Source organism: Miscanthus floridulus, chromosome 14 (assembly GCF_019320115.1).
Source record: "Miscanthus floridulus cultivar M001 chromosome 14, ASM1932011v1, whole genome shotgun sequence".
In the NCBI taxonomy this organism is placed as follows: Eukaryota; Viridiplantae; Streptophyta; class Magnoliopsida; order Poales; family Poaceae; genus Miscanthus; species Miscanthus floridulus.
In genome coordinates, this window is record NC_089593.1 from 94,930,755 (window position 1) to 94,939,417 (window position 8,663).

Sequence of the window (8,663 nt, forward strand, 5' to 3'; positions counted from 1 at the left end):
GTGCGGCATCAGGACTCTTTTTCCGTTTCCTATTCTATCGCGTTGGGGGTCCTCATTTAACCACAGCTATCGCGTGGATCTTGACCTAACCCTTATGTTGCTGCCGCTTTCCCATGCCTGAGCGCCGTGCCACCACAGCCCTTCCACGCCGCTGAGCACCTCGCGCCACCGTAGCCACGCCTCCTTCCACGTTGCGCCGAGCGCTCATCCTTGCAGCCGCATCCGCTCCACCTCGTGTCCCCGCGCCGTGCCACTATAGCCGCGCACCGCCGTCTGATCCCGAGCACCGAGTGCTAACCAAGCCCACAGTTCCCGTGCCCTAGCTCTTGCCTCCTCGGTGGTAAGGCCATTGCATCCACTCTGCTTGATCTTGAACCTTTCAATTTTCAATGATGTGACCTAGATCAATTTCCAAGAATTGATTTCAAATCATCTAGGGCCACTGTTCCATTGAAGTGCTTCGCCGACCCTAACCCTAGCCGGTTTAGAGGTTCCCCGTGTGATGTCTCTTCTTTTCTTGGATCTCTGGTTCATCAGGTAGAAAGCCCGTCGCCTCAATTTTGTACCTACATTGCTTGCTTCCTAGGGTTTTCGCATCTATTAGATATATTGTATTTATTTGTATATCCATCTATTCCATCATGCAGCGAGTCCATGCCGTTGAGGTTCTTGTGGCAGTAGTCAGTTAACTCAGAGCCAAGCTCGCGAGTACGGATCGAGGCCAAGCCTCGGGAGTGTCAGTTTGACAGTTGATCTTTGTCAGCGACAGTTCATCTTCTTGTCAGATCAGATGGCTCATACGAAGAATGTTGGGGGTGGTCCAGGAGATGATGATCGGAGGCCCCTGCCTCGCTAGCCTGCAGAACCAAAAGGTAAGGCAACGAAGCAGGTCACATCTAAGAAGCGGAAGTACCCTGACACAGAGACAGCGAGAGCAGCTACAGTCACTGAGGCCGCAGAGCGTGCCAAGAGAGGAGGTGCCCATGGTGGACTTGTCATAGTAGATCATCTGGCACTAGATGCGTAGGGCAGACTTAGGGAGATTGAGCGACTTCATGGTAGTCCACCTGGGACTGTCATGATGGTAGGACATCGTCTGGCTATTGAGGAGCCTCAGTGTCAGGGGGAGTCTCAGCAGGAGCCACAGCAGTAGCCCCCACCAGCAGAGCCTCAGCCAGCTCAGGAGACTCAGGAGGGCCAGTAGGTCGAGGAGACCGAGCCGACACCCTAGCTACGCCGCTCTGGTCGTACCAGTGCTATAGTTCCACCGAGGCCAGCTACACAGCGCAGGGGTTCATGCCCACCACCTAGACCACAGGGTCTGCCTCCAGTGGTACAACTTGACTTGAGGGCCGCCACAGCTAGACAGGTTCGCCGGCTAAGGTTTGTTGAGTTTGACGTGTGGTTCCCTCCGAGGAGGGATGAGAGAGCAGCAGAGGGTTTCTACATGCCACTGCCGGAGGATTTCTACAATGCTTATCTCAACAGTGGGGCAGTGTTCAGATCTCAGAGAGTCTACAGTATAGAGTCTATTGTGGTAGCAGCCGGAGAGCATATCCACCCCTACTTGTCATATTTGCCGGGGCTAACAGATCTGATTGGCTGGACAGGAGTATATGTACCATCCTGGGTTTGGCAGTTTTATGCTTCACTCTACGTTGACCCGTAGCATAACTTCATATACTTTGCATTCAATGGCAGAGACTACAGGGTGATGAGTTTCAGGGCTCGGGAGATACTGAGGCTATAGGATCAGCCTATCAGATTGCATGAGGTATGTTATGGATAGCAGGAGCCTCCTAGGCATCCTCATGGAGGGATGGTGCCCCCTACAGATCTTATGCGCCATTGCTTCAAGGAGCCCTTTGGTGAGGGGTCGAGGAAGAACCCCAGTGACCTGACTCCTACAGCTTGTGTGCTAGAGGCTATCATCAGGAGGACACTACTTCCTAGGTTGGGATACAGAGAGGGTCTGACTCGCCTACAGCTCTGGCTCCTTAATGCCCTAATGCAGCAGACCTTGTTTGACATTTGGGACCTCCTTCTGTCAGAGATGGAGGATACTATAGTTGAGGGCTTCAAGGGTCATAGACAGCTTCCATATGCACACTGGATCACCTTCCTGATGCTCAAGTCTATGCAGGTTCGGACCCCTGAGATGGTTGCAGAGTACAAGAGTGCCACCACTGAGTTTCTAGCTTATAACATGGCACAGAGGATCAAGCATAGCACACCACAGGCACCCACTCAGCCCAGCCATCGTCTAGATGTTCTAGAGTCAGTAGCTCAGCAGGACGAGATCATTAGAGGCATAGCTGCTACTGAGGAGGAGCAGCAGCTTGAGGCACAACAGGAGGTGACAGAGTCTAGCGACAGCTTGGATGATGACTATCTACCTATTCCTTGTATGCCTCCACGCAGACATGATGCAGAGGCTGGCAGTTCTAGCTCAGCTCCACCTACACCACAGACGGACCCCGCCTTGATTGCTATTCTTGAGCGGATGCAGCAGGATCAGGCATGATAGGCTCAGGAGACAGCTGCCAACTTTGCACAGTTTCAGGCTCATCAAGATGAGTTCCAGCGGCAGCAGTAGCTCCTTCAGCAGCAGCAGTAGCAGATGCATTAGCAGCAGTTACTCATGCAGCAACAACTTATGGGATTTATGCAGCATGTAGTAATAGCACTTGGGGCCCCACAGCCATAGTTTTTGCCCCAGCTTGCTCAGCCTGCCGCCACAACGACAACTCCAGTAGTACAGCCCAGTGGGCTTCAGAGTCAGGGATAGCCTCCAGCTCTGTTTGCTTCACCCATAGTCCAGGTGTCCTAGTGGTTGTCCTCACCAGTGGTAGCCCTGCAGTTCACACCATTTCAGATGGGCTTCACACCGGATAAGTCTTCCTCGCTATTTGTGCCTGACACGTCAGTCTCTAGGAGTCTTGGAGCATCCTTCAGTGAGTTGACCGGCATGCCTATGCCACCTCATATGCATACCGATGGTCCTTCTACAGCAGCCCCTATCGCCGTGACTACTCAGAGGCTCCCTTCGTCTGTCACCTCTTCAGATCCCACGACAGACGTCCTAGCAGCTTCACAGGTAGCACCTGCCCTAGCTTAGACCCAGACCGCTTCAGCGACGCTTCCTACCACAGAGGGTCAGTCAGTGTAGAGCTCAAGGTTAGATGATGATGGCGCCCAGTTTCATCTTGCTCCACGTACTTCAGCACCTGGCTCGTCCGCTGCAGCCCCGTCGACCGACCCTTAGGTTTTGGTGTTTGACGCCAAAGGGGGAGAGGGTTCGAGTATGTAGACTCAAGGGGAGCGACATTTAGGGGGAGCTAGTTATCTAGTATTAGCTTATTATATACATTTGGAGTTTTATTTGTGTGATACACTATTACTATTATGCATTTGTGTGTTACTTTCATGCATATTATTATATCTATGTGATAGTGATATCTACGTGATTGTGATTTATGACATGTGTGCTCTCTACTTAGAATTCCTTTATGTCATATCACTTGTGCTATGCTCATTTGCCTTTTGCTTCCGTGTTTGTACTCTGATGCAAATGAGCTTTGTTATTTGTACTCTTGCTTAATTCATATCCTTTGAGTACATTGTGTTGGCTTGGGTCATATAAGCTTACCTAACTCTTTTGTTCTTATTGACAAAAGCTTATATGAACCAAGCCCGTCAAAAGCCTCACTCTTTTACATACTCGAGGTGGTATTATCATCAATCACCAAAAAGGGGGAGATTGAAAGCATCTAGGCCCCTAGTTGGATTTCGGTGATTAATGACAATACAAGATTACTATGACTAACGTGTGTTTTGTAGAGGCAATTAAGTTAGGTCATGGTAATGGAGATCGATTGGGCAATCGAGGTGGTTATGCCCCTACGATGGAAATCGTTTTGGTTTTCAAAGGATGGATGACAAGGTTAATGATGACTAGTTCTAAGTATCGATTGGAGTTGGAGTGACACTTAGAGTAGTTTAGGACCTTGTTTTTCCTTTGGCCGTACTATTAAGGGGGGTATGGATGGATAGCTTGACCTAGGTGAGTCTAGTGAGTTAGGTGTGGTGCACACTTGTTAAAACTAGCTCTAGGTAGCTCCTATGAATGCCTAAGATCCAATGTAGCAAACTTCATTCACATATGTTCGAGAGTTGGAAGTGAATGGAGGGTCAAATGCTGACCGGACGCTGGCTCCGGTGCGACCGGACGCTGGCTGCAGGGTCTAGTCAGTACATTTGATCAAGCAGACTGTGTTCAGTGCGACCGAACGCTAGAGTGGTCAACTGACCGGACGCTGAGAGGCAGTGTCTGGTCGACTCCAGTAAGGTTCTAGAGAAGGGAATCTGTGACCGGACGCGTCCGGTCAGTGATGACCGGACCCTGGGGGTTCAGCGTCCAGTCGAGTACAGTAAGCATCCAGTAAGGGTTTAATGTGACCGGACATGTCTGGTCAGTGGTGACCGGACCCTGCCAGTGTTTGGTCAACACGTTATCACTGGTTTGCGGGTTGAACTGATCGGAGCGTCCGGTCAACATGACCGGAGCGTTCGGTCACCCCGCAGAAGCTCATAACGGTTCGTTTTTCAGGCTGCCTTATAAATAGAAGCTCCACTCATGTGTGTGGAGTTACTTTTGCTCATTCCAACAGCTGAGAAACATGTTTGTGAGTGCTAAGAAGAGCAAGGTCCTAGTGAGGTGATTGAGATTTGAGAATCCAAGAGAGTAGCCTCATTAGTGAATCAAGAGTAGCAAAGTGTGCATCCATCTTCTCATTAGGCTTCACGTGGTCAAGTGAGAGTTCATGCTTGTTACTCTTGGTGATCGCCATCACCTAGATAGCTTGGTGGTGATTGGGAGCTTGGTGATCACTCGGCGGAGCTTGTGGGTGACCCAACTCAAGTTGTGAGCAGCTTTGGGTGATTCGCCGCAACGGAGTGTCGAAGAATCAACCCGTAGAGAGCACTTGATCCTTGCATGGATCAAGGGGGAGCTACACCCTTGCGCGGGTGCTCCAACAAGGATTAGTGGGGAGTGGCGACTCTCTGATACCTCGGCAAAACATCGCCGCGTTCCTCTCTCTCTATTTACTTTGAGGATTTACTTTATGCATTTACTTTAAGCAATTCAATACTTGTCTTTACATTCATAGAATTGCCATGCTAGAGTAAGTTTGGAACATAGGTTGCAAGTTCGTTGTGCATTAGATTAATAGAAACACTTTTCTAGGCACAAGGGGTTAATTGGGCTAACCGTAGGATTTGATTATTGCAAGAAAATTTAGAATTAACCCAATTCACCCCCCCCTCTTGGGCATCTTGATCCTTTCACAACCCTTGAAAAAATATTATGAAAATGCTAACTCACTAACACAAGTGATGAAACTTTGTGGAGTTAACACATTTGCACAAGGGTTGAAGAGATAGAAGAGAAGAAGCTGCTCAACATGCATCGAACAGGAGAGGCATAGACATTGGACAAATCAATTTCATGTTCGATGGCATACCCTAAGTGCTTCAGCACGTAGAAGAGTCATCGAATGCCAATGCAGCATGCATCGGACAAATTGGCATAGCATCCAATGTGTTTTGGCTGCTCTCTATCTTGGAAATAATTCTCCAGATGCTAACAACACAAACATCGGACAAAACGCTAGCACTGTGCATGTGCTGACTAGGCAAGTCAACAAACATCAGGTGATGGAGATTTGTCCAATGAAGGACATTGGACATGTTCGATGTGTCTAGGAGCTCTCTGGATGCTCTCTCTGGACTGCATCAGACAATGAACGAACTTTTCTCTGATGTGGCATCAGACGCTGGAGTAGCAGGCGCGCGAAGAGAACCATTGGGTGCCAACGGTCGACTTCAAATGGCTAGTGACACATGGCATTCATCCATGCATCGGACAAGATTGACTTTTGTCTGATGCCCCTCCCTAGCGTCCAATGGCCACACTCAGTCCAATGAAGGGGTAACATCTAGTGGAGTCTTGGAGGCTCTATAAATTATGTTGGCTGGATCTAACTCACTCTTTTGGCCATTTTCATCAATGATACAACCTTGTGAGCCTTATCTAACTCCTCCCTCTCATCTCCTTCAAGTGATTAACATCTTTGTGAGATTGGGAGTGATCCAAAGTGCATTTTCTTAGAGTTGAGGCATCTAGTGGCACTTGTGATCGTGTTGCTGCGGGATTTCTTGTTACTCTTGGTGGTTGCCATCACCTAGATGGCTTAGAGTAGTGGAGGATCATCGAGCGGCTATTGGTGATTGTTGTTGGCTTTGATCGAGTTCTTGTGTGGGGTTCTTGTGCCTATTCCCTATGGGAGATCACAAAAAGCAACTCTAGTGGATTGCTTGTGGCTTGTGGATTCTCTCTTGTGTTGGTTCTTGTGGTGCCCAAGTGTTGGGCTAGGCGTGTGATGCTTATTAGCGCGCACCAAGTGAGTGAATCACCACAACGAGGACGTAGGTTGCCGGCAAGCAACTAAACCTCAGGGATAAATCTTGTGTCTCCATTGTCTCATTGGTATTCTTATTAAACACTTACCCGGTTCGGTATACCCCTCTATCCCTTGCAATTTACATACCTAGCATAGTTATGTAGTGATAGCTTGTTTGCCTTGCTAGTTGAGTAGCTTAGTTTTAATTAGTTGTCTTACTAGCTCACTAGTTGTTGTAGTTGTGACATAGTTAGCTTAACCATGTGAAATCATCATAGAGATCATAGCAACTAGTATATGGTAGGTGGCTTGCTAGTTAGTGAAAATAGAGCTAGAGCAAAACCACGCATATTCGCCATCTTATTGTCTAACCAAGTTTGCTCTAGTAATTTTGTAGAATTTTTATTAGGTTGTTCACCCCCTCTAGCCATTTAGGACCTTTCAGCAGCACATGCAAAAAGAGAGGGGACAAACGAAGAATAAGCGTGGGGAGGCAGGAGGATAATACCCCACCCCACCACACCTCGACGATGGCAAGCAAGAAGGGGAAGAGAGGAGCAATGGGTTTGCCTGCCCTTCTTTTTGCTGTGCATTTCGTCTACAAGGCTTGATCGTCCACTTCAAAGTCCTAGCCTTTGCGCTCTTTTCTCTAGCTCTAGTTGCCACCTAAACCATCACAAATTACATCGCTGCTCATTGATCAATGGAAGAGATCCTACCGGTGGGCACGCAACGCATTGCTGATAACTAGCCTCCTCTACCACACCATTAGGCTCGCCTTTCGGAGTTACCTCAGCTCTTAATGGTGCCATTTTTATCTACAGCAGCAGCACATGTAAACTCTCGATGGGTTTTCCATAGCTTCATCTTCATTGGCATCCACCACAAGTTGCCTTATCTCTCATTTGATTCCTCAATCATAAACAAACATTGCTGATGTTACGTGCTTGCACAAGCTAAGACTATCATGAGGTTGACATTTCTTTCTCAATCTTCGGTCACCACCCACCACCTGGCTTTTGGCCACTGAAAGATCATCTACCACTACCACCATCAACCTCAACTATTGGTACTCTTGTTTAGCTCCAATGTTACTATCAGTAGCAGTCGTCGGTGTTGCCCGGTGATTCAGTCAGCTACACATAGCCAACCTTTAACTCAGTGTGTGTGTGCTCATCCCTGTCATGTCTATCAGTCACTCACTCATCTCGTCATCCTCTGTCCTGTAACGCATCATGTCGAAACAAGCATTTGCCGATGGCGTGTTCACTGCCGCTGATCAAGCTTCAAACCCCCAAGCACATGTGACTGGCAGTGGCCAAGATTTAGAGGTGCAGCAGCATGCACATGTGCTGTGCCATGTTGACATTGAAGATGATGATTTGGAGTCCATGGTCCTATCATGGCCTATTTCTTCAGTAAGCAAGGTACTATCAGTAAATCAATTCTCTTTGCTTGCTATTTATTATAGCATCAGTACCGATGGTTTACATATTTTGTTGCTCATGTAGCCTTGTACATGCATGTTAGCTCAATTACATGTTTTAGTTTGGTTCATTTTGCAACTAGGTTCCTAGGATGCACGAGAAAGGTGATTTGAGTCTAGGAGACTACCTGAAAGGTTTTGAGAGATCACTAATTGAAGAAACTAGGGCAATGATACTTTTATCTTTGAAGTCTATCTCTTAGTCAGCCTATTATAATTAAGCTATTCAGTGTCTTGACAATGATATGAGAAAGTCTGTCTTACATGTTGACATTAGCTATGGAGATCACATTGCTCAAGATGGTGATTTGTTCATGAATAAGCTAAAGAAAATTGTCAGATCTGTACAACTCAAATGAAGACCTTAGATCTCTTTATGAATTATTATCTCTACTAAAAACAAAATTAGCTTACAACAAAAATGGTTTCCAATGCAAATTGTGCTCATACTCAAAGTATAAATGTTGGTTGGGGCTTTGCAAGGACATGTAAAACCAAGACAATGTCAATGGTACTAGCAGCTCTGCTACATGCCAAAGTGAGGATAATTAGCTGTGCTTCCAATATTTTGCATTTCTCAATATTAGTTTTTTATTTGTATGAGTTGATTAAAAGATCAGAACTTTGCTATGGGCTGGACCCAAGTGTTGGGAATATACTATTGTTGTATGATATGTGAGGGCAGTGAACAATGATGTAGTCAAGTAGTTCTA